Source organism: Cupressus sempervirens, chromosome 11, assembly GCF_028749045.1.
Source record: "Cupressus sempervirens isolate cs-2001-9-10 chromosome 11, ASM2874904v1, whole genome shotgun sequence".
In the NCBI taxonomy this organism is placed as follows: domain Eukaryota; kingdom Viridiplantae; phylum Streptophyta; class Pinopsida; order Cupressales; family Cupressaceae; genus Cupressus; species Cupressus sempervirens.
Genome location: NC_143128.1, coordinates 367,530,543 through 367,558,353, shown reverse-complemented (window position 1 = coordinate 367,558,353; position 27,811 = coordinate 367,530,543). Strand labels below are relative to the sequence as shown.

General features: G+C 34.0%; 1 pseudogene; it reads right to left on the bottom strand.

The window, feature by feature from the left end:
• Positions 1-1,727: 1,727 nt before the first annotated feature.
• The window catches only part of LOC149529597 (ABC transporter G family member 11-like), an 86,611-nt pseudogene continuing 60,527 nt past the window's right edge, over positions 1,728-27,811 (bottom strand).

Here is a 27,811-nt window from a genome sequence, read left to right as displayed (position 1 = left end):
AGTTTACCCCATGTGTAGGGTTTCTTGGAGTGAAAGTTTCCCTAAATATCCTCTTGCAAAAGCTTTAGCTAAACATATTTTTGGCCTTCACTCGAAGGTCTAGAACAAATCAAGCAAATAGCATTGAGAAGAACATGAATGAGCATCAAATCGACAACATATTGGTTCCCAATTTGTCTGTCATGCCACTTCACCTTTGCCAGAATGAGAATTGTCTTTTTTTGAATGAAAGTTCACATGTAGGGTTTCTTCTATTTTAAAAGATATTGTTTCTTCTTCTTTTTTTTCTTAATATTGTAGCCACCACCTTATCTATTTTCTTTATCTCAGTTCTTTGTGGCACTATCTCAAATCTAAGCTTCAAAACCTAAACAAACACTTGGTCACAAAATAAGAACTATTATTTTGATCCTTCAAGAATAGAGCACGATTCACTATCCCTTGAATAGAAAAATTCAAACACTAAAAAATATAGCAAAAAAATTCAATCTTCTACTTCACCATATGAAGAATTTTCATTGAAAAATGTGTCCTCTGAGTACCGCATGTAGCTCTTGCTCAAATATACTCGACTGGCAACATCATTTCCATAGACATCCCTAAGCCTCTACACAACTACAACCATACAAGTACCACAATCCATCAAAGACAAGTCCCCCTTGTACTGTGCAAGCCGATGGACATACCTTGTCTTTTAATCCCCTAAATTTGATAGATGGAAGCCATTCCCATCAAAGTTCCTCTAAATATGCCTTCAATCCATAAAAATTCATCACCACTTTTTAAAATGGTATGCAAAGTACTATTTATTGGTATACCAACACCAATAATTTTCTCATAAAAGATGTGTGTACGAGATCTTCTTTGAAGATCCCTCAATTTTAGGTATTGATCAAGTAGTCTTTAATTGATTTTTTTTATAACTTTTACATAGAGGAGGTGACATCAATAGAGGAACGAGAACAAGCATAATTCTTCACCTTCTAGGTAATCTACTTATTAGATCTATATTTAGAAATCATGAATACTCTTGGTTCATGAACACTCTCTACAAACTATATATATATATATATATCTCATTTTTATGATCTTCATGTGTATGGTTTTGTTTTGTTTAAAAGATAGGGTTTTTTTTTTAAGTTAGTACTATTTTATTAATCTTTTTATAACATTAGAATCAACTGAAAGGTAGTATATATATTTCCTCAAAGATTTAGAGGATCTAAAGAGGACCATTAGATTTCAAGAATAATAAACTTGTTGAAATCGGTTCTGCAATTTGTTTAATCCTGATATTCTTGAAATGCACTTAAAATATTGATTATCACAACATAGTAAATATGATCCAATCCCTAGCATGAACATAATGATGATAAATATGAATAAGTAGATACCATAGAATGAATATTTCTAATGGCTAATAGTGATATAGCTTAGATATAGGAGGTTAGGCCATGGGTATCAGATGTTTAGTTGAATTTTCTCTCAAGTCTTGAAACATGTCTTTCTTTCTTTACCACCCTTCTGTTTCCTAATGATGCACCATAGAATATGATGTAAAAAAATGCTAAAAAAATGCACAATTGATTCTAGAAATTAAATTCCATATTAGTTTAGTCTTGTCCAAATTTATAATGGAAGATCTTTTGATCTTATTTCCTTGATTTTTTTTTGAGGATTTTTTCTCAAGAAAAAAAAAATAGAAAAAAAGAATACAAAGTAATTACCTAAATGTAAGCACCAATGATAATAACCATGAGGAATTTAGGCACAACACTAGCTATAGCCATCATGAGACTTTCCACCACTGTAACACTTGCATATAGGCATAGCACAAAAAAGTCATAGTGGTTGAACCCAGAATGTAGCCTAATGATGTAATAACAAACTATCCTTGATATTATTGAAATCATAAGCAAATATGACATCCATGATAGATTATTTCCCACCATTAAAGCCACAACTCCATAATGCCCATTAGTACTTTCTCACTGAAATACCTACATCACACAATAAAAGTAACAATTTCATTTAGACTCATGAAATTTCCACCCATAATGATCTAGCTGAAGATAATTCTATTTAGTTTAGCCAAAATTTGAATACATCAAAGCTTCAATCTTTAGCACATGAATTTACCTTCATATCTTCAAAAAAATATGGCAAGCCTCCAATAGACATGAAAGTAACAAAGTGAAAAATGAAGGAAGCACTAACTCCTCTAGCCTAAACAAATGTTGTACAACATGTTTAAGTGAAAAATTTGAGTAGCACAAAAAATAAGTCCATAAAATTCTCACAAGTGACATGAAAATGAAGTCTTACCATATGGAATTATAGGATGTACCAACATTCAAGTAGATTATTCCAGTACAAATTGTGAGAAAAATGTAGATGACAAGCCTGGGCCAATAACACCCAATATCTATACTCATATTAATAAATGACCCATGTATTAAAACATAACACTACATCAAGAAACTAGCTTGGGTGCCCCTTGAATCTAACATTGTTCCTCTTTGCAAATCAAAACATCAAATCACACAATGATTCTACAAATTCATTTCCTTCAATATTACAGTAGTAAGAATCAAAACAAGGGAGCTTACAATTTATGATAGTTCATGTACTCTGGCCTATGCTACCTGATGATGCTCAGAGTGCTAGTACTTCTCCATGAGAGTTTGGGTAGCTTGAATTTTTGTGATTTCGTCAAAATAGTCATCTAATCTATCGATGTAATGACATGAAAAAAATCTTAATCTTCATGAAACAAACACCTTTCAATGAATTGTAAGATTCACAACATCAAATTAAGATCCAAGATGTAGAAATTACCCACAGTCTCATTGATCCTTTCAGTGTAGCTTTCATTTTGTCAAAATATGAGTTAATACATCTTAGAAAGTGATCAGATGGCTTCCAGAATGGTGGGCAAGGAAATCCCACTTGCTCAAAAGACTACAAACATCACAACAATTCTTATTTGTGAGAATCCATGAATCCAGTTCAGATCGGTATTCAATACCAAAGGAACCATCACTTAATGTAGCAATTTTTTAATGAGAAATTTCATATGAAGGGTACTAAATAAGCACATTCCATCTAGGGAAATATATATATTTAAAAATAATAGTTTTAGTTGTCTAAAGTTGTTGTATTTATTTCTATTTTTTATGCTCAGACCTTAGTTGGGTCACCACTCTATAGTTTTGAGTGTTCTCTAGATGATTTTTCCTTGTTAATATGTGTGCTATTATTTCATAAATGATAAGTAGTTTTGATTAATATAATACAAATATTTTTTAGATAATACTAAGAGTATTTACTCATGTAACATAAGAATGTATATAAAGAATAGTCTCAATAATATGACTATTGACTGTCATTGATAATACTATTAGATTGTTCTAATTCATTTCAAATAGTTTACAAATTTGGCATTAAGGAAATATAATTTAATAAATGAGGGAAGCCATTGTACAGTGCACAGTGGGCCTTGTAGTTTTAGCAATAGATAAACATTTAATATCCATTGAATGTATCTACCAATGACCTCAATTGTAAATATAAATTTCCATACAATTCATTTGTGATAGAAAGACTTCCATCAACTTATTCTTCAACTACAATTTGATCCAACTTTGACTCCTGTAAAACTTCAAAAAATCTTTTTCCTAAACTAGTAGCAGTAACTCAAATATTCTTAAATACATCAACCTACCATCTAACTAAGCCTGGTGACAATAACTCTAGTATTATTAATTATGGCAACCAACCATTATAGCAAAGCAAGCTTACCTCGCATGATTAAGATGTATTGCCAAAGTAAACAATTTTCCCTCCAAACAGCAAGTAAAGACTATCAAAGAGTTCAAACACCTCATTGCTTGGTTGATGAGCAAAAGCTATAATAGTATGCCCATCCCTGGACAAACTTCTTAATGTTTGGGTAATAAAAAATGTAGATGCACTGCAATTAACAATTCATCACATATCAATACATATAGTTTTGAATTAGTGACAGTCAATAGTCTACACAATTAGTCATAACCACTAGCAATTAGTATTTTGTGGTCTACAAAGAACAATATATTCATTAATGGAGTATTAAGTGGTCTATAAGGAACAATAAAAAATCATTAAAACCCTCCCTCTATGATTTTATTCTAGATTTAGGATCTGCCACTAATTAAGAATTAGAGTGATTGATTCTTACCTATCTAAACCACTTGTTGGTTCATCTAGAAACAACAACCGTGGCCTCATGAGGATTTTCAAGCCAATGCTAACTCTTCTTTCTCCACCACTAATTCTCCTCTAGTGCCAATTTCCAATGGAAGTGTTGGCACATTATTGAAGACCCATTTCAACAAGTGTAGACTCCACTAGTGTTGATTTCTCTAACCAAGGCATCTTATCAAGGAGTCTCAAACGAGCATAGTATGCTATAGTCTCCCTCATGATCAAGGTCCCAATCAAAGTATCATCTTAAATTACATAGGCCTACAACCAAATATAGTAGAGAAAAAAGCATTTAACATCAAACATAAAAAATTCACCCACTAATAAGTCAGCCCCTAATAAGTACTATTAAGGAGAAACCTATCATTAAATCATACTATTTTTCTGAAGGACAGATTTTTCTTGCAGTTGTTTAGCTTGATAGATCCACCCTAAAATGCATTAGCTGCCAATCTACCTAATTTTCACAAACAAATATAAAATGTAAAAGATATCATCAATAGTACATTATGCAACAAAATTCCATCAAGAATGTAGCTCCATATAGATAGATATAAAAGATTGGATGAACTCCATATTTAATGTTGTAGACAATGAAGCAATAATTTCTACTATGATTTGTTAAAAGACCAGCATCACAAAAAAGTTAGGATTTATAGGGTGTTGAATGTATCAGGAAGCTATATTTAGTAAAAGTCCTATTATATTATTGCAAATTGTATAGGATGTTAAAATTAAATCAGAAATTTAAAAAAATTGGTGATTCATTTTAGTCACCCTACATATGGGAAAGAGTGAGGCCTTTTGTGGATATGAAAGATGTGCTCTATAGTAGGGAAAGAGTGGATATGAAAAAGAAACTGGTAAGATGTAGTGGTTTGAAAATACCCAAAAAATAGGGTATCCTTCGAGTATAGAGAACAATGTTGAAAAAGTGAATTTCTTTTTATTTCCTTTCTCAAGAGAGAAAGGTTGTTGTGTAGAGGACTTCTCCCAAGTTTGGTAGAGATGGCCATGTGAGTGTGATAATTAAATTCATTATCATTTACAATCATTTTGACATCATATAGTTCAAATGAATGGTGTGTGAATAGTTGCATTGACTTACACTTAATTTCAGATAAAAAGCTAGAAACCTAGAGTGGTGGATTTTCCATCAAGGGAAGTAGTGGGAGATGTTGCAATTCATGAGTGTGATACTGATGTTTCTAGTGACACATCCCTCAGTTGTAGTGAGGTTCAAAATTTTTATTCATTGTTGATAAATGATGTAATCCACAGGATGATGCACTCGTATGTATTATAGTTACATGCTATAAGTTTTTTTTGTATGGTAATGTTTATATTTGTGTTATTGTCCACTCTATGTAGAGGAGGGATCAATTTAGAATTGAAAAGTCCATCCAAAGGAGGATATATTACTGCCTTGCCAAAATTTGTTCTATTGATGGGGGAAATAAGTTTTGGGACATTGCAAGGATGAACTTGCATAGGTTGCAAATTCACAATCTCTCATTTATTTAGGCACCTGGCCAGGGTGGCCTCTTGAAAGGAATAGCAAGAAACATCATTATCAATCAAAATCAATAGGATAGGTCTTTAAGAGGTGTTGAGCTATTATTTTGCATGATAATTAATGGTAGGAATCCTTTAAAACTCCTCTCTTGAAAAGTTAATCTGGGATCAACTCTAAGGTTCTGGGCAATATTGCAACCTACTAGAGTCCACTTAGTAGAAGATAAATGTGAGTGTTCATGAGGAGGCCTTTGTTGGTTTTGACCAATTTTGTATAAGATGTTGAATCTACTTGCTACCTCAAAACAATAACCACACAAAAAGAAATATATTTTTATATTTTTATGTTTATAATTAATGTAGTTTTCACTATACAACTATATAAATTCCTAATTTAACCAAGTGTTTGTAAAATAAAATAACAAAGATAAGGTAACAAGAATTTTATGCAAATGACTTGAAAAGTAAATTCCTAATGGACATAAACCACAGAAACAACATGTCTATGAGTTAAGCCTTTGAAAATATCGATAGGTAACTAATGAAAATAGGAGTAGCACTTCCTTAATTCCACTGATGCAATCATCGATGGGAATTTAGTTTTTTTAAGATGTTTCACTTTTCATTAGATCACAAGGCCATGGAAAGTGTGTTGATGTGAGACAAAAAGCTATGTAGGAACAATAAGGTGATCCCTTCTCCAACTAAGTACATCAATGGAATTTGTAAACACGTGGAAAACACCAAAACTAAAAGATCACTCAATCAAACTAACACAATAAAACTATTGGCTCCATTACACTCCATGAACATACATTCACAAAATATAACACACTCAGGAAATAATAACTACAATTTGAATGAAAGCACCAATAGCATATATTATTGCATCAAAATAATGGCCTAGAATACACATTTAATTCCTCAATTTATAGGAAATATTCTCCTAAATTTGTGTTGAGAGTGAGAGATTCCTTCATGAAAAAATATGATTTTAGATTAATAAAACAAATAAATTTATGTACAAATTGACTCTCTAACTGGTACTAAGTAGGACTTCATCCTTGTTTGTATCATTTAATGGGTGCATGAGCCTTTACATGTCTTAAAACAAAGAAATCATGAGAAAATAAGAAGAAGAAAGCCATTATATGATGTAGGAGCCTTTGGAGATGCCAAAAATAGAAGATAAACCTTCTCTAGATGTTTGTAGGAGTTAAACTACCATCAGAATGCATTTCCAATGCATGTAAAGCTCTAAATTTGAAACTAGCAATTAACTAAAATTCTAACTTTTGGGTTTTTTCCCCCTCCATACCAGAGGTATGTCTTGGTATTTGTCCTTGAATTTATCTATAATCTCCATTAATTGGGTTGCATCTAAAAAATCCAAAGCATCATATTTATGCTTTACTTTTTATCAATAGTTACCCACCTTCATGTGAGTCTCTGCAAAATCTCCTAATTTCACACCCAATTCTAGCAATGCCTCTTCGGTCTTAAATGCTTGTCTACTATTCTCATTAGTTGAAGCTTCTTCAAAAGTCTTCCAAAAAAATTCAACAAGTACTTGAATAGTAATGAGTCTTTCCCTTGAATCATCTTCAAAAATATCAAGGTAAGCATTGTTGTAATGTCTCTCTACTTCCAAAATTTGCTATTGGGCTTGATCATTGAGCTTATGAATATCCACAAGTAATGTCTCCATTACACCATCTACAATCTTCTCAATCCAATCATCTATCTTATCTAACTCATTTTTTGTATGTACATCCATCAACATCCAGTATCCCTAACCCTTTATTGATTTTATCACTTGCAGGTCTTTACCCCAGGTATGTATCTCATCCATCAACCCAAAATCCTAGTTCAATATAGAAACTAGTTTGTTTGCATTACTCTGCATTTGGTGTAGCGGTTTAAGATTTCCCTATATGATCTGCACACTTTTTTCTTCAAAACTTACCATTGCTGATAAACCTTCAAAAATGGATCTACTTGTACATTATCCTTATCACTCTTGTTGAGTGTCACACCTAAAGTCTCCTTGTGATTTTTAGGATCTAACAGACCAACTACTTTATACAAATAACCTCTTAGGATTTCATTCAGCTTCTGAAGGTTTAAGAGTTTAGACTCATCCTATTCTAAGTGTCTAAACACTTCTTTGATTCCCATAGTGACCATCAATTTGGCAGTATCCACTATGGGTTTTCCAAGAAAGACCTCCTTGATTTGATAATCCTTTTGGGTTAATTCATCAATAACTACATGTAGAGGAGGGATAGCAACATGGGCAAAAAAATATTGATTTTGATTACTCATAACAAAGGCCAATGTTTGTGCATTACCCATAGGTTACTCAGGTTTATTGAGAGCTTTAACTAATTCTCTCATTCCCTCTTCCTTAATACAATATAACTACCTTTTATGTCTAATCATCACCTCTTTTCTCAACCATCTTGGAGTATCTTCCATTGAAAACTTATTCATGCATGAAGAGGGAGCTTGTACTGCTAGGCCCTTTCCTTTATCACCCCTCTCTGGAGTCTTCTCCTTTTGTGAGAGATCTATATTAGGCATCTCTATGGGTCTTTGTTGTGGTTCTTCTATCTATGCTACTTGTACCTATTCTTCACTACCCAAAGGGAGAGGAATAACTAAACCTTTATCAAAGAAAGATAAATCTTGATTTGGTGATGGTGGAGAAATTAAAGGTCCTTATGGCTAACGTGACAATTGACTCTAATCCTCTTATGGAGGTTGATTTGTTGGTGTATCCCTTATCTTATCTCCTACAAGTTTAGTGCCTACAGGAATGAAATCAAAATCTGACATCTTAAAGACATTAGCCCCTTAATCCTCTTGCTCATCAATCCATTATTGTAACTCATCCTTTGAAGTTGTAACCTAAATAACTTGTGTAGGAATGGATGGTGGTGTTATAGTGGAGATTACCCATAGGTTTCTCATGTTTATTAAGAGCTTTAACTAATTCTCTCATTCCCTCTTCCTTAATACAATATAACTACCTTTTGTGTCTAATCATCGCCTCTTTTCTCAACCATCTTGGAGTATCTTCCATTGAAAACTTATTTGTACATGAAGAGATAGCTTGTACTGCTAGGCCCTTTCCTTTATCACCCCTCTCTAGAGTCTTCTCCTTTTGTGAGATATCTATATTAGGCATCTCTGTGGGTCTTTGTTGTGGTTCTTCTATCTGTACTGCTTGTACCTATTCTTCACTACCCAAAGGGAGAGGAATAACTAAACCTTTATCAAAGAAAGATAAATCTTGACTTGGTGATGGTGGAGCAATTAGAGGTCCTTGTGGCTAAGGTGAAAATTGACTCCAATCCTCTTGTGGAGGTTGATTTGTTGGTGTATCCCTTATCTTATCTCCTACAAGTCTAGTGCCTACAGGAATGAAATCAAAATCTGACATCTTAAAGACATTAGCCCCTTAATCCTCTTGCTCATCAATCCATTATTGTAACTCATCCTTTGAAGTTGTAACTTGAATAGGTTGTGTAGGAATGGATGGTGGTGTTATAGTGGAGATCCTTCTCCATTCCACCTTAGTAGCCCTAGCAAGACAAGTCCTTTGACTTAAGGGAATTTTATCCTCTTTTTCTTTGTCATCCTATTCTTCTTCCTTTGGAATAAATTCTAGGACTAATGGAAAAGGAATAACCTTTCTTATCACCTTTTGTCTCCTTGTCCTTCTAACTAGATTTTTCATCTTTCTTATCTTGGGAGATGATGGAGAGGCTTCTTCCTCTTGGGTAGGTGGAGACACTTCCTATACTTCTATTTTATCTTCTTGCCCTTGTTTTGGTAGTGACACTAGTGGATTATCCTAAGTCTGAGTAACTTCTACATTCTCTACCCCTTGGCTCTCAGGTGCTTGAGTAGCCTCCTGTTTGAGCTTAGCTTGCTAAGGGGAAGTTATTTTCCTTTTATTTTTACCCATCTAGGCCCTAAATTATCTGACTTCTCTATCCAACTGATGCACTATTTCCAACCTTATTAGAGACTGATTTGTGAACGTTGGCACTGTCACTTTTTCTCCTCTACCTTTCACTAGGTAGGTTGTAGCTTGGAAAACTACTATTTGTGAAATTGAATCCAGATTGAATGGTATCTTAATCCATTCCTTGGTTAGTTGAATTATATGCCTCGCCCTATTAATCTTTTCATTTATTATAGGTTGATCATATATCTTATCTCAGTTATACAAGGGATCTATTACCTCTTTAGTATCTTACTATACAACCTTTAATGGGACCTTCATTTTCAAGGCATTAGCTACCAAATAAATAATCATCCTACAATAATCCCTTATTCAAATCTTGTAGTCATCTATGCATTCATCCAATGATCCTCTATGGAATCTTCATGTTTGAACTATTTTCCTGCCAAGTACTAAACTCTACTAATGTTATCAAAACATGGATGAGGGCAGTTATAATCCTCCAAGGGATATTCATCTCATTCTGACTCAAAAGTCATGATATCTTGCTTCTGTTTGACACCAAATGGACCTATAGTGATGGGCCATACCTAGGTCTTCTTATGCTACTTCCTTACTTTATCATATGTAGATGAGAGTTTTCATATAATCTCTAGCAATATGAGTCTATCACACAGATACCTAGGGAGCTTATTTGGATTTATAGTTTTACCTACTACCCTTATATAGGTGAATGTCTTGAATTGGATGTAATAGACACCTATTTTTGTAATCTTTTTTGTTGCCTCTTCTAACATCCATTTTGCATAGTCTCCCTCAATGAGCCATGATTACAAAAATGAAAGAATCATTCACTATTTTGTATTCCTTACTATGATCCAAAAGCTTTTTCCTCACCAGTTGGGGATATACCACATAAGGCCATGCATCAACATCTTATGAGTTGCCCCTTTTAAACAACCCTAGATAATCTATTGTTCTTGTTGCTAACAAATACACCAAATAATATGTCATATAGAACCTTAGGTTAGTTTTGACCACCACTAGTTGTTCATCTAAATTCTCATTGATAATTGTGGCCCAATCAATTGGCATCTTTGTCATTCTGATGGTTTCAATGAAGTGTACCATCCATATGTTTAAGTGTCATGGTGCTGGTAATCCCATGATTCTACTCAAGAGCACTATAGAATGTCTGATATCATCTTTCATAGAACCTCGTGTCATATTAACTTTCCCTACTTTTCACCCAAGAGGAGTCTTATCAATGAGATATGAGGATTGAATAATTTCTATAGCTTTGGGTTCATGCTCTCTATACCACCTTTCTACTTGATGGTATGTCAACCTAATGTACTAATCTATCCTTAGAAGATGGAAAACTTTCTCTATATTCTTAGGCCTCAATCTAGAATGATCTCTCCAGTTATGCTTTTTACCACCCTTTCCTCCAAAACATAATTCTTTGCTAATGCCATAACCAATTCATAAGATTATGTGGAAACCAAATGTGAAGCTACATTTACTAACTCTTATATGATAGGTGTAGATATCATTGGAGGCCTCTTATTTGGTTTGTTGCATAGGACCAAGAATGTGTTCCAATCAATATGGCCTAGCTCAATGTGTCAAATTTTTGAATGAGCATCCTGGAAGCATGATTTCAATGGAAGACCTTGAAATTTGAAGACCACTAGTTTTGGAGCCATCTTTGTAGTGAGGGAGGACAAGGAGGAAGCCATTTTATTTTCCCAAAATAGACATCAATTAGTTTGGAAGGTTGAAAAAATTAATGTAAGAAAATCCTAGTTATGGTAAAAAATGACCCAAAAACCTTAAATCCTATTAAAACACTTTGAAAACCTATAGTACACCTCTGATGGAAAAAACTTTGGCACACCTTGTGCACCTTAAGGGTGTGATAGGTGTGGCTTTCCCCTTTAGCATACTTTCAACACTAAGGGTGAGCACATAGTGCACCTTGAGGGGTGCGTTAAGTGCAAACCCTTAAAAATACAAGAGTAGGCCAAGTGTGAAATAAAAGGGTGCACACTTAGTGCACCTTATAGGGTGCATTATTTGTGCACCCTTACTTTGCATGTGGGGATGCTTTGTCTTTGATAGGTGCACACATGTGCACCTTTTACATGGTGAATTTTGCTTAGGTTTTAAGTTTTATTAAGTTTTTTTTGAGAAAAGGTGCCCACCTTAGATAGGTGTGCAAGGTGTGCACCTTATAACTTAGTGCTTTAATGTGTTTATGTGTGCAAGTTGCAAGGATGAAGTGCACCTCTCAAGGTGTAGAGGTATGCTCACCAAAAACTAAGAAGAAGCAATGAGATAGGAGGAGGAAGGGGTCCTGGGATTTTATAGGCCTGGGATGGAGCACACCTTTGGAGGTGCACACCTAAACATGTACACAAGTGCACACTTCTAAAGGGAAATTCTCCTACACTAGTGTACTTGGCACACTAGTGCACCTTGAAGGGTGTGCCAGTGTGCACCTTTTGACTCTAAACTCACTTTTCTCCTCAAAATCTCTAGTTCTTGGAAAATGGGTTTTAGGCAGAGAGAAAAACTAGGCTTAGACACCAAATAGAACCCTAAAAAGACTCAAACCCCAGAGTAGGGATCTAGAAAGCTAAAAAAATATACTAGTGGGTTCCCATTTCTAAGAGAAATGGGGCATGCATTATGAAACCACAAAAAATAGCCTCGAAAAAAAGGAAAGAAATGACAAAGGCATTTCTTTATCAGCAAACATTCCTCTAATATGTGTCAAATACCAACTGAATCCTGAATACTCCAAATTTATTTTGAGTCACTTCATAGTCTAAACCTTAGAATCATGAATCTCTATCAAAAGCTTCCAACAACTTTGAAACAATCTTCCACCCCACCGGTTGATTCATCAGGAATCCTCATGAAAGCCTTTTGTCAATCACTTGTATGACTAGATGAGAGACTCAGTCCTGAGGACTCTTAATGGGTTATCACTTTTTATTTGAAGTCATGGGTAATCCTCTAAATATTTTATTCACGTAGCTTGCCTGTCACCATTTGATTCTTCGATGAAGCAATTTTTTTGATACTGGATAGCCTATTTGGAGAGTGCATCCCTATAGTCAAATTACCTTTCTCAAAATTTGTAGAATACTTCATTCTTAACACCATTTTCCTTTTTTATTTTCTTTTTGTACCCTAACCATGCTTAGACTATGTGGCCAAGACATTAGTTTCATTTCTTAGATTCAATCTTTAGTTAACATCTCTTGTGTTCCTCTTTCAAGAACTTTATGGAAACTCTCACACCAAACAATGATCTTAGTAATTCCTTCAAGAAGACCCTTTTGTTAGAACTGGTAGGGTTTGGACTATCCCTTGCTGTCATTGAGCTTGGTTTGAAAACACCTAAGATAATCGATCTTTAATTTTGCAAATTGTTGAAAACTTGTTGATCTGCAATTCTATATTCAAGATTGAAAGTCCTCTAGTATTGCAAGTAACATCTGTTCCTTAGCTGGTATAAGAAAGAAAATCATTTAAATGTTTTGACAAAGAAATACCTCTTCCCAAAAGTTGAAACCAAAAAAATGGTTTAAATGAGACACATCAATATAAAATCTAGAGTGCACCTAACCCCCGAACTAATGCAAATTTGAAAGTAAATACACAACTAAAAGAAAACACACAACTAAAAATAAACAAACTTGCAGAAATAAACACACTTCCAGAAAAGTTTTTTTTTTTTTTTTTTTGTGTTTTTAGGCCTCAAAGTAATGTTTTAGGAATTGCCCATTGACTAGAAGTGGAACCAAATCCCCTTTTAAGGAACTCAGCCTAAAAGTATTTTCTCTTACAAATTCTATGATCTAATAAGGACCAATCCACAAGTATTGAAACTTAATGTAGCGGCCCAACTTTTCTTTTGCCTTGTTCTACAAAAGAAAAAGGTCAGATATTCTAAAAGATTTTATCATGCCCCACTTATCAAACCACCTCTTAATGATAGCCTGATTTTTTTTCCATATGCTCCAAAGTAGTTGTCTATTTCTCATCCATCTCCAAGAGATTCATTAGTATGATCTAAACCCTATCAACATCTTCAGTGTTCCCACTCATAAATTTCAAAATAGGAATCTTGAGGTTAAGTGGGAATACTTGCTCTTGTCTATAGATAAGCAGATATGGAGATGTTCCCAAAGCATTCTTGACCTTGACTCAATCTATCCATAGTGAATATTTAAGATGAGTATGCCAATCTTTAGGATTTTCCTTCAACAAATGTCTTATTACCGTGATCAAGTTCTTATTTGTAGATTCGGCCACACCATTTCCTTGTGGATAGTAATTTGAAGAAAACTTGATAATAACCTTATTTTCCAATGCCCTTTGAGTAAGGAATATTGATGCAAAAGTTGATTCATTATCACACTCTAAAAATAATGGCATCCCAATCCTGGTAACAACGTATTCCTCCAAAAAGTTGATAACCACCTATATCGTACAATTTTTGAAAGTCTCAGCTTCTACCCAGCTTGTGCAATAATTAGTAGCTATGAGAACAAAGGTATGTCCAATTGATGATGGTTGGTTCACTAGCCCAATGAAATCCAACCCCCACTTTGCAAAGGGGCATACCTTGAATATTGGTTGTAATGCCATGTAGGATTTTTCTGTTAGCACTAATCTAACAACTATGGCAAGTATGAACATGTTCAGAAGTATCCTTGATGATTGTAGGCCAAAAATAACTTGATCTTAAAATCATATGGGCCATGGCCTTTGCTTAACCATGTACTGTATCATATTTATTGTGAAATTGTTCTAAAATCTCTTTTACTTCTTCCCATCCTAGACACTTTAGATAAATCCCTTCATAGTTTCTTTTGTAAAATTTCCTATCTTGTAGCATGTAAGATTAACACTTCATTTTGAATCCCCTATGCTATGAACTATTCATCCAATTGGGTTGCTAATTTTGTAAAAGATAGTAAACAATATCCTAGTACCAGACATCTGTTATTATACCTTGGTCAATATCAACTTGAGATACTACAATCTCTTTTTGATCTTCTACATCTATTTCATCCTCAGATCTAAATTTCTTCTCATCTCCAATCTAGTTCTTGACTATCATTCTTGATAATCCTTGCCCTCTTACCAACTTCATGGGTTGAATCTTTGCCATCCATTTTCCTCACCTTTCACCTAATTCATTTTTCATCAGTAATGTCTTAATCACAGGATCAAGCATGATCACATATATCTTGTGTCTTAGTATATAATGGTGGGATTTCTTTACCACTTTAGTCAAAGCAAAGGATTGTTTATTGAGGTTAGAATAATTCAACTAAACAATTTTTAGAGGGAAACTCATAAAAGCAATGGGTCTTTCATCTTCTTTATCCTTCTTCTATGTAAGAATCCCAGCACATGAATATTCTGAAGAAAAAGAGTATATTTTGAAAGGTAGTCCATAATCTAGACTCACCGGAATTGGGGCCATGGATATTTCCACTTTGATATCCTCAAATGATTTCTTAATTTTTAGAACCCATTCTATTTTTTCTTCCTTTTTGAGTAAATCATTAATGGGGTGAACTATATCTACAAATCCACTTGTGAACTTTTGTACAAAATTTATCTTCCCGATTAAGTTCCTTTCAACTATGAGGAGGTGATAACTTCAAAATGGCTTCAATTCTATCAGGATCACTAGAGATTCTAGATTTAGAGATGATGTGTCCAAGGAGCTTTCCTTAAGTAACCCCAAATGAACACTTCTTGGGATTAAGTGATATGCCATAATTATGACATCTATTGAATACCTATCTTAAATCAACAATGTGAGTGCTTTGATCCTTTGATAAGACTATTAAGTAATCCATGTAGATGAATATAAACTTGTTTATTAATCCCTTAAAATATTTTTCTAGGGCTCATTGAAATGTAGCTCCTACATTAATCAGTCAAAATGACATCCTTTTATAAGAAAAAGTCCCCCATCAGTCGTAAAAGTAGTTTTTAGCCTATCTTCTTCCTCAACCATTACCTATTTATATCCCAAATATCCATCTAAGAAAGACATCATCTTGGATCCATTGACAATTTGTAGTACTTCATCCAGTAAGGGAAAAGAATAATTGTCCTTTTGAGATGCAAGGTTCAAGCTATGAAAATCTACATAAAGATGAATCTCTACAATCTTTTTCTGCATAGGAACCAAGTTATCCACCCACATAGAATGGTGTATTGGAAAGATGATCTTGGCATCAAGCAACTTCTTAACTTCCTCCATTATCAACAGTTCAATAATAGGATTTAAAAGTCTTTGCCTTTTTCAAAAGGGCTTGGCATCTGACTTCAATAGAATGTCATGAGTAATGATTTCAAGATCATATGTTTTAATCTCTTCATAGCTCTAGGAAATGACATCCTTGTATTCTATGATAAACTTGAGCATATCCTCCATTTCCTAAGTGTTTTGGACCCTGCCAACTCTTACCATTTTGGTATCTTCATTGGTACCTAGATTATATGAATAGCATTCTTTGATCCCCTTTTCATTGACAATTCTCTTGTTAAGTGGTAACTCATCATGATGAAAAATGCACTCCAACTCAACCATTCCCTTAGGAATAGTGTTGGCTTTCAAATTAAGAATCTCATCTTCATCTTCAGGTTCATCATCCTTAGGTTTTTCATCTGGAGTGTCATCAATCTCTTGCCCTTTAAAGTGGCTATTGCACATGACAAATTCAAGTATATGTTCATCATCTTGAAAAAATTGAAAGTTCATAATATTTTATGGGATAGATGGGCAACAACCAATTCTATTGAAAAACTTTTCAATTTTGTTATCTCGACTGACTGTAATGCACTAGCTAAAATGGCGAGGGCATCTGCTACAATGTTTTTTCTCCTCAGAATGGAATTTATGTTTAAAGATTCAAAGTCATCCATTAGATCCCATACTCTTTTCCTATAAGCAAGAAACCTCCTATCATTGCAAGAGTATACCAATTTTACTTGCCTTATAACCAATTGGGAATCTCCCTTGATTATGAGAGCTATGATTCCTTTTTCCAGTGTGAAAAGAAGTCATCAAATCAATACTTTTTACTCTATAAAATTATTATTACATCTAAACTATAACTAATATGTTGCATAGAAAGACTTTCCTTTTGGGTTAAATAACTCAATACCTGCGCCAGCTCCCAATTTTCATTTGAAACCATGGAAGCAAAATATCTAGATTAGATCTTCTTTGGGATTCCTAGATTTATTCATATTGGTCCTTGTCTTTTCTTTTACTTGGGCCTGAAAATATTATTTCTTGGGGATCCATTGTAGTCTCTTGTGGGGTGGACTTGATGATTTTCCATTGTCACTCCTTGATATGGGAAGTGTATGTTTGTCTTGTTTGTCCTAAATTTCCCCAATTAATTCTATAATTTCATCCACTTTGGGTTTAGGATGAATGACTACTGAAGTCAAACCTTGAGCCTTTATGTATCATCTCCTTCTTTAGACTTTGATCATTCTTGGTGGGGGAGAAGACAAACCTCCACCATTTGAAGAGGTATCACTATATGATGCATTGAGATCTTCAATTTCCTCTTCAAATTTTTCCATAGATTCAAATATGTTTGTAGAACTTTGATTTTCTATGGATATTTCTTTGAAAATGTTACCACTCTTTATTTCCATTATCTGTATTAATACTTTAGCAACTACTTCTTGGAAAAGTGAACATTCAAACTCGAAATGACTAACTTTAAACAATATACAAAATCCTAGGAGAAGCAAAATACTAGGTTTAGCCTCTTCTCCTAAGTATTGTAAGTTGGCCACCATGTTGTCTATGAATTGTGTTACAATCTCTTGCTTTGGGATTGAAATCATGGATCTACCATCTTAATCATATGACACTTTAGTTGAAGTTGTATCAAAATCCATCACTTTGTAAGATCCTAGATCAGATTGTATGAATGCCACCTCATTTGGTGCATTGTATTCTGTAATCATCATTTTTAGTTTTGGCTCTGCATCAATCTTTCTCTAATTATTCAATCCTTTCCAAGGTAACCATATTTGAGTAAAATCTATTGAAAACCATCCTCTCAAACATTTTTTCCACTCTCTATTTAATAGCAATCCATATGTTTCAAGAATCTCAGCCACATGTATATCAATGATGTCTTCAATTAAGGGATCAACTGACAGTTGTATCTGAACATCTTTCAACACAACAATGACCTTTACTTCTATTTTTTCCAATTGTATCACTATTTTATTAGAGGGCTAAGGAGTGACTCCCAACCTTTGTGCTATCAAAAGTGGTATAACATTACAAGAAGCTCGTGAATCAATTAGGCAATTGTGAAGATTCTTCCCATATATTCTGATGCTAAGCAAAAATAGGGGTACTTCAACATTGTCTTTAAACATAGTTGGCATTGCCTCAAAAGCATTCACCTATTGAGATACTATCCATTGAGGAGCAGTATTCATACTATGGGGTGCCTTTGTATGATCAAGAGTTTTCATCAGTGCTTCTCATTGATTAGGATAGTTTTGTAGCATGTCGAACATGGACATGTTGGCCTTAATTTATTTCAAATCTTCCACCACACTATACTTTTTAGTAGACCAAGCAAGATTTTTCAAGATCATAGGCACATTTCTTTGATTTTGATTTTACTATCCTCCATACAGGGGCCTGCTAGATATTGGATTGTTAGTTGCTCTTGGGTTTGGAGGAGTTAGTTGTAATGCAGGAGGAATACCATCAGTCATAAGTTCCTTTTCACTTTGCAAGTTGTAGGTGTTTTGATTATCATTCTAAAAAGAAAACATCTCTTTAGGTTGAACATCTGGTTCCTAATTGAATGGAAAATAGAATTCTTCATTGGTTGGTTGTTCCATTCCTATGTTTTGTGAAGAATCATAGGATTCTAGCATCATAGTGTTGAATTGCATGGGAGACCCATTATTATTGCCCATTAGATTTTGATTTATTTTTTATTTCCACTATAATATGTGTCATCATTATTACATTCTAACTATTGTCATACTAATTGATGTCCACATGATGGGCATTATTGTTGTTATTATCTATAGGAATACTTCCTTTCTTTAAATGGGTATTCCATTGTTGATTATATATTTGGAACCCATTGTTGTGATTAGGAGGATTAGAATTATTCTCTATATTGTTGTTTCCTGCATTATTGTTTCCACTTAAATCCCTATTGTAGTTCTGACCATAGTTATTGTTGTTGTAGGGACCAAGATTTTTCCTTTGAAAGTTGTTATTCTATCCTTGTGATGATCTCAACTGGGTCAACTCATTAGTGATTTGAGATATGGTCTTCTTCATTTGGCCAAGCTTAGATGCAATGTTATTCTCTATATCAGTGAATGCTACTACCTTTTGCTCAAAGAAGGAAACTTTTGAAGGTTCATATCCTTGATATGTTAAAATTGATACTTGTGGAGTAGATGCCTATTGTAATGGAGTTGGATTCATTGGTATGAACTACCTAGGCATCAATGGTGCTCCAATAGGAGATCTCAGTATTGTATTAATAGATTGTGTTGGGAGGCATCAATCCTCCTCCATTAGGATTAGCCTACTTTGTGAAAGTAATCACTGCCAAGAAGACTTTTTCTAATGTGTCGATATCTATTGTAGGAAGTCTTCTTAGAAAAATGGTTTTGAGATGGTCCATAGAATTTAGATAAATTTGAATAGCAGCTTCAACTAGTATAATGTATGGTGTTTCCAACTTGTGGTAGGCCATATGAAAGTGATGATTGAAGCATGAAATCATCTCGACTAGGTCCTTTTTGATTGATATGAATTGATGATGTATCACAGCCAGGTTGATGAAAGTTTTGAATTGCTATAAGAACAATTTTTCAAAAGTGTCCTAGTCTTTGATGCATCCTGGTGCTAAGTTGACATACCAATTAAAAGAAACTTCCCCCAATGAGTATGGGAATAAGTGAAGAACCACATTCTCATTAGAAATCTACTTTTGGTTATAAATTTCCTTGAATACCTTGATGTGATCTTCAGCTGTTCTTGTCTCTCCATAAATGAACCTCGGGAAAAACTTCTCAGGATTCTTAGGAAGGTTGTTGAGTACTCTTATCAAGTTGATTGGTGAATATATAACATTTGTAAAAAAGGCCATTGGAGGATTTAGTGGAATAATGGGTGGTTATTGTGGAGGTAGAACTAAAGAAGATAATGAAATGTTGAATGGAAGTGGTAGAATTCAAGGGAATCCTTTTTCACTATGAGGCTTGCAAAAATGGCTAAGTTTAAGGAACTCGTGTTCTAGGTGAAGATCTTAAAGCTCACTGAAATAGAGATGATGGATTAGGATCTTCCAGTTTGTGTCAATTCTAGAAAAAACACACCTCTATAGAAGCACGCTTTTTTCAAAAAATATGGTGCACCTTGGAACCTTGCACACCTTGTACACCTCAGAACCTTTTGCACCTTGCGCATCTTGGAATAGTGATAGCTCATAAAAAAATTTGAACTTGTGAAAAATGCAAAATTTTGAAATTGCAAGTTGTTTTCTTCTAGTTTGAATGGTTGGGGCCCTCCTTCTAGAACCATTTATGTTGAGCTATTGTATTGCACAATGCTTAATGACAAGAATCCTTTCAAACTCCTCTCTTGAAAAGTTAATTTGGAATCAACTCCAAGGTTTTGGGTGATCTTGCAACCTACTAGAATCTTCTCAGTAGAAGATAAATGCGAGTGTTCATGAGGAGGCCTTTTCTAGTTCTAATCAATTTCGGATAAGATGTTGAATCTGCTTGCTATCTCAAAATAATAACCACACAAAAAGAAATATATTTTTGTATGTTTCTATTTATAATGAATGTACTTTTAACTATGCAACTATATGAATTCCTTATTTAACCATGTGTTTGTAAAAGCAAATAACAAAGATAAGGTAACAAGAAGTTTAATAAAAAGACTTGAAAAGTAAATTCCTAATGGACATAAACCACAGAAACAACATGTCTATGAGTTAAGCCTTTGAAAAGATCTATAGGTAACCAATGAAAATAGAACTAGTGCTTCCTTAATTCCACTAATGCAATCATCAATGGGAATTTAGTAGCCATAAGATGTTTCACTTTTCATAGAATGGCAAGGTTGCAAGAAGTATGCTCATGCAAGACAAAAAGCTATGCAGGAACAATAAGGTGATCTCTTCTCCAACTAAGTACATCAATAGAATTTGTAAACATGTTAAAAACACCAAAACTAAAACATTGCTCAATCAAAATAACACAATAAAAATATTGGCTCCATTACATTCTATGAACATACATTCACAAAACATAACACACTTAGGTAAAATTTACTACACAATGAATGAAAGCACCAATAGCATAAATTATTGCATCAAAATAATAGTCTAGAATATATATTTAATTCCTCAATTTATAAAAAATATTCTCCTCAATTTGTGTTGAGAGTGAGAGATTCCTTCATGCAAATATATGCTCCTAAACTAACAAAATAAATCTATTTATGTACAAAATGACTCTATAATTGGTGCTAAGTAGGACTCCACCCTTGTTTATATCATTTAATGGGCGCATGAGCCTTTACATGTCTTAAAACAAAGAAAGCATGAGAAAATAAGAAGAAAGCCACTAGATGATGTTGGAGTCTCTCAGATGCCAAATAGAGAAGCTAAACCTTCTCTGGATGTTTATAGGAGTTAAACTACCATCAGAATGTGTTTTTGATGCATCAAAAGCTCTAAATCTAAAATTGCCAGTTAATTTTCAGTGCACCTTTGACTTCTTCAACTTATAGCCCAACTTTGGAGAAGTGCACCTTGTGCACCTTGGAAGATGGGTCCAAAAAATGCAAAATTTTACAAAGTGTCAAAACTGAAATTCTAACTTCTGGGTTTTGTTACCCTTCATGCCAAAGCTATGTTAGGGTATGTTTTCTTGAATTTCTCTATAATCTCCATTACTTGAGTTGCATCCAAAAAATACAAAGCATCATATTTATCCTTTACTTTTTTTCAATAGTTGCCCAGCTCTATGCGAGTCTCTACAAAATCTCCTAATTTCACATCCAATTCTAGCAATACCTCTTCAGTCTTAAATACTTGTCTAATATCCTCATTAGTGGAAGCTTCTTCAAAAGTCTTTTGAATTTTTTCAATAACTACTTGAACATTCATTAGGTTATCCCTTAAATCATCTTCAAAAATATCAAGGAAAGCATCGTTGTAATGTCTCTCTGCTTCCAAAATATGCTCTTGGGATTGATCCTTGGGCTTATGAATATCCACATGTAATGTCTCCATTACTATATTACCATCCACAATCTTCTCAATCCAATCAGCTATCTTATCTAACTCATCTTTTGTATATACATCCATCAACATCCATTACCTCTAACCCCTTATTGATTGTAATATTTGTAGGTCTTTACCCTAGGTATGTATCCCATCCATCAACCAAAAATCCTGATTCAATAGAGATACTAGCTTGTCTGTATTTCTTTGCATGCGGTGTAGCAATTTAAGATTTCCCTATATGATCTGCACAACTTTTTCTTCAAAATATTTCCACCATTCTTGACAAGCCTTCAAAAATGGATGTCCATTATCCTTATCCCTCTTGTCGAGTGTCACACCTAAAGTCTCCATGTTAGAAAATTTGAACTTGTGAAAAATGCAAAATTTTGAAATTGCAAGTTGTTTTCTTCTATTTTGAATGGTTGGGGCCCTCCTTCTAGAACCATTTATGTTGAGCTATTATATTGCACAATGCTTAATGATAGGAATCCTTTCAAACTCCTCTCTTGAAAAGTTAATTTGGAATCAACTCCAGGGTTTGGGTGATCTTGTGACCTACTAGAATCTACTCAGTAGAAGATAAATGTGAGTGTTCATGAGGAGGCCTTTGCTAGTTCTAATCAATTTAGGATAAGATGTTGAATCTACTTGCTATGTCAAAATAATAACCACACAAAAAGAAATATATTTTTGTATATTTCTATTTATAATGAATGTACTTTTAACTATGCAACTATATGAATTCCTTATTTAGCCATGTGTTTGTAAAAGCAAATAACAAAGATAAGGTAACAAGAAGTTTAATAAAAAGACTTGAAAAGTAAATTCCTAATGGACATAAACCATAGAAACAACATGTCTATGAGTTAAGTCTTTGAAAAGATCTATAGGTTACCAATGAAAATAGAAGCAGTGCTTCCTGAATTCCACTAATGCAATCATCAATGGGAATTTAGTAGCCATAAGACATTTCACTTTTCATAAGATGGCAAGGTCACAGAAAGTATGCTCATGCAAGACAAAAAGCTATGCAGGAACAATAAGGTGATCTCTTCTCCAACTAAGTACATCAATAAAATTAGTAAACATGTGGAAAACACCAAAACTAAAAGATTCCTAAATCAAAATAACAAATAAAACTATTGTCTCCATTACACTCCATGAACATACATTCACAAAACATAACACACTTAGGCAAAATTTAGTACACAATGAATGAAAGCACCAATAGCATATATTATTGCATCAAAATAATAGTCTAGAATATATATTTAATTCCTCAATTTATAGAAAATTTTCTCCTCAATTTGTGTTGAGAGTGAGAGATTCCTTCATGCAAATATATGCTCCTAAACTAATAAAATAAATCTATTTATGTACAAACTAACTCTATAATTGGTGCTAAGTAGGACTCCGCCCTTGTTTATATCATTTAATGGGTGCATGAGCCTTTACATGTCTTAAAAAAAAGAAATCATGAGAAAATAAGAAGAAAGCCACAAGATGATGTTGGAGTCTCTCAGATGCCAAATAGAGAAGCTAAACCTTCTTTGGATGTTTGTAGGAGTTAAACTACCATCAAAATGTATTTTTGATGCATCAAAAGCTCTAAATTTGAAACTGGTAGTTAATTTTTAGTGCACCTTTGACTTCTTCAACTTATAGCCCAACTTTGGAGAAGTGCACCTTGTGCACCTTGGAAGATAGATCTAAAAAATGCAAAATTTTACAAAGTGTCAAAACTGAAATTCTAACTTCTGGGTTTTGTTACCCTTCATGCCAAAGCTATGTTAGGGTATTTTTTCTTGAATTTCTATATAATATCCATTAATTGGGTTGCATCCAAAAAATCTAAAGCATAATATTTATCCTTTACTTTTTTTCAATAGTTTCCCAACTCTATGTGAGGCTCTGGAAAATCTCCTAATTTCACATCCAATTCTACCAATCCCTCTTCAGTCTTAAATGCTTGTGTAATATCCTCATTAGTGGAAGATTCTTCAAAAGTATTTTGAAATTTTTTGACAACTACTTGAACATTCATGAGGTTATCCCTTGAATCATCTTCAAAAATATCAAGGCAAGCATCGTTGTAATGTCTCTCTGCTTCCAAAATCTGCTCTTGGGATTGATCCTTGGGCTTATGAATATCCACATGTAATGTCTCCATTACTATATTACCATCCACAATCTTCTCAATCCAATCAGCTATCTTATCTAACTCATCTTTTGTATATACATCCATCAACATCCAGTACCTCTAACCCCTTATTTATTGTAATATTTGCAGGTCTTTACCCAAGGCATGTATCCCATCCATCAACCAAAAATCCTGATTCAATAGAGATACTATCTTGTCTGTATTGCTTTGCATGTGGTGTAGCAATTTAAGATTTCCCTATATGACCTACACAACTTTTTCTTCAAAAAAATTCCACCATTCTTGATAAGCCTCCAAAAATGGATCTAATTGTCCATTATTCTTATCCCTCTTGTCAAGTGCCACAACTAAAGTCTCCTCAAGATTTTTAGGATCCAAAAAACCAACTATTTTATGCAAATAACCTCCTAGGATTTCATTCTGCTTCTAGAGGTTTAACAATTTAGACTCATCCTATTCTAAGTGCCTAAACATTTCTTTGATTCTCGTAGTGACCATCAATTTGGCAGTATCCACAATGGGTTTTCCAAGCAAGACCTCTTTGATTTGACAATATTTTGGGGTCAATTCCTCAATATCTAATATGGGTGAACAAATCTTGATTTTGATTGCTCATAACTATGTCCAATGTTTGTGCATCACCTACAGGTGGCTGAAGTTTCTTGAGAGCTTAAACTAATTCCCTCATTCCCTCTTAGTAAAATACAATAGACTTTTGTGTCTAACCATCACCTCTTTTCTCAACCATCTTGGAGTATCTTTGATTAGATACTTATTCTTAGATGAAGAGGGAGATTGTATTGGTAGGTCCTTTCCTTTATCACTCCTCTTTGGAGTTTTCTCCTTTTGTGAGAGATCTATATCAGGCATCTCTATGTTTGCTAAGTCCAAAGTCCTTACCTTTCTATCTTGGGAAGCATGTTGAGGTTCATCTATTTTCCCTTCCTCTAATACTTTAGTGTTGGGTCTTTGTTGTGTCTCTTCTATCTGTTCAGCTTGTACCTATTCTTCATTGCTCAGAGGGAGAGGAGTAACTAAACCTTTACCCAAGCAAGATAAATCTTGACTTGGTGATGGTGAAGTAATTAAAGGTCCTTGTGGATGAGGTGGAAATTGACTCCAATTTTCTTGTGGAGGTTGATTTTTTGGTGTATTTCTTATTTGATCTCCTACAAGTTCAATGCCTATAAGCATGAAATCAAAATTTGACATCTTAAAGACATCAACTTCTTGATCCTCTTGCTCATCAATCCATTGTTGTACCTCATCCTCCAAAAATGTACCCTAAATAGGTTGTGTAGGAATATATGGTGGTGTTATAGTGGAGCTCCTTCTCCATTCTACCTTATTATCCCTATAAAGATGAGTCATTGTCTCAAGGGAAGGTTATCCTCTTTTTCTTTGTCATCTTGTTCTTCTTCCTCTAGAATAACTTTTGGGACTGATGGAAAAGGAATAACCTTTCTTATCACCTTTAGCTCCTTGTCCTTTTAACTAGATTTTTCATCTTTCTTTTCTTGGGAGCCAATGGAGAGCCTTCTTCCTCTTGGGTAATTGGAGACACTTCCTATGCTTCTACTTTAGCTTCTTGCCCTTCTTCTGGTGGTAGCACTGGCAGATTATCCTAAGTCTAAGTAACTTCTACATTATCTACCTCTTGGCTCTCAAGTGCTTGAGTAGCCTCCTCTTCAGGCTTAGCTTTCTAAGGAAATTTTTTTTCCTTTTATTTTTACCCTTTTGTTCTTTGAATTATCCAACTTCTCTATCCAACTAATGTAATGTTTTCGGCCTTATTATAGACTGAGCTATGAATGTTGGCACTATCACTTTCACTCCTCTACCTTTCACTAGGTGGCTTGTACCTTAGAAAACTATTGTTTATGGAATTAGATCTATCTTGAATGGTCTCTTAATCCATTCCTTGGTTAACTAATGAAATGCCTCACCCTATTATTGATAGCTACATTTTTCTTTCTACCAATCTCTGCATTCATTATAGGTTGATTATATATCTTATCTCGGTTATAAAAGGAATCTAAGACCTCTTCAATGTCTTTCTATACAACCTTTAAAGGGACATTCATTTTCAAGGCACTTTCTACCAAATAAATAGTCATTCTACAATAATCCCTTATTTGGATCTCATAGTCATATACTACATTCATCCAATGATCCTCTATGGCATCTTTGTGTTTGAATTGTTTTCTTGCCAAGTACTAAACTCTACCAATGTTATTAAAACATGGAAAAGGGAATTTATAATCCTCCAAGGGATATTGATCTCATTCTAACTCAAAATTTGTGATATCCTACTTCTATTTGACACCAAATGGACCTAAATTGATGGGTCATACCTAGGTCTTCTTGTGTTGCTTTCTTATTCTGTCATATGCAGATCACAGTTGTCGTGCAATCTCTAGTAGTATGAGTCTATCACATAGATACCTAGGGAGATTCTTTGGATTTACAATTATACGTACTACCCTTAAATAGGTGAATATCTTGAATTTGATGTAGTAGGTTCCTATTTCTATCATCTTTGATGTTGCCTCTTCTGACATCCTTTTTACATAGTCTCCCTCAATGAACTAGATGAGTACAAAAATGAAAGCATCATTCACTATTTTGTATTCCTTACTTTGATCCAAAATATTCTTCCTTAGTAGCTAGGGGTATACCACATAAGTCCATGCATCAATATCTTGCAAGTTGTCCCTTTTAAACAACCCTAGATAATTTGTTGTTCTTGTTGCTAATAGATATACCAAATAAGATGTCATATAGAACCTTAGGTCATTTTTAACTACCACCCATTATTCATCTAAATTCTCATTGAGAATTATGGCCCAGTCAATTGGCATCTTTACCATTCTAATAGTTTCAATTAAGTGTACCATCCATATGTTTAAATGTCCTTCTACTAGTAATCCCATGATTCTGCTTAGGAGCACTATGGAATGTCCGATATCATCTTTCATATAACCTCTTGGCATATTTACTATCCCTATTTTTTGCCCAAGAGGATTCCTATCAATGAGATACAAGTATTGAATAATTTATGTAGCTTCAAGTTCATTCTCTATATACTATGTTTCTACTTGATGGTATTTCAACCTAATGTACTAATCTGCCCTCAGAAGATGGAAAACTTTGTCTATATTCTTAGGCTTGAAATCTAGAATGGTCTCTCTAGTTATGCTTTTTACCACCCTTTCTTCCAAAACATAATTCTCTACTAATTCCATAACCAACTCAGAAGATTGTACTAAAACTAGGTGTGAAGCTACATTTTCTAACCCTGAACTAATGAGTGTAGATACCATTGGGGGCCTCTCATTTGGTTTCTTGAATAGGACCAAGAATTCTTTCCAGTCATTATGGCATGGCTCGGTGTCTTAGATTTTTGAGTGAGCATTCTTGAAACGTGATTTCAATGGAACACAATGAAATTTGAAGACCACCAATTTTAGAGCCATCTTTACAGTGAGGAAGGACAAGGAGGAAGCCATTTGATCTACCTAAAACAAATATCCATTAGTTTAGAAGGTTGAAAAAATT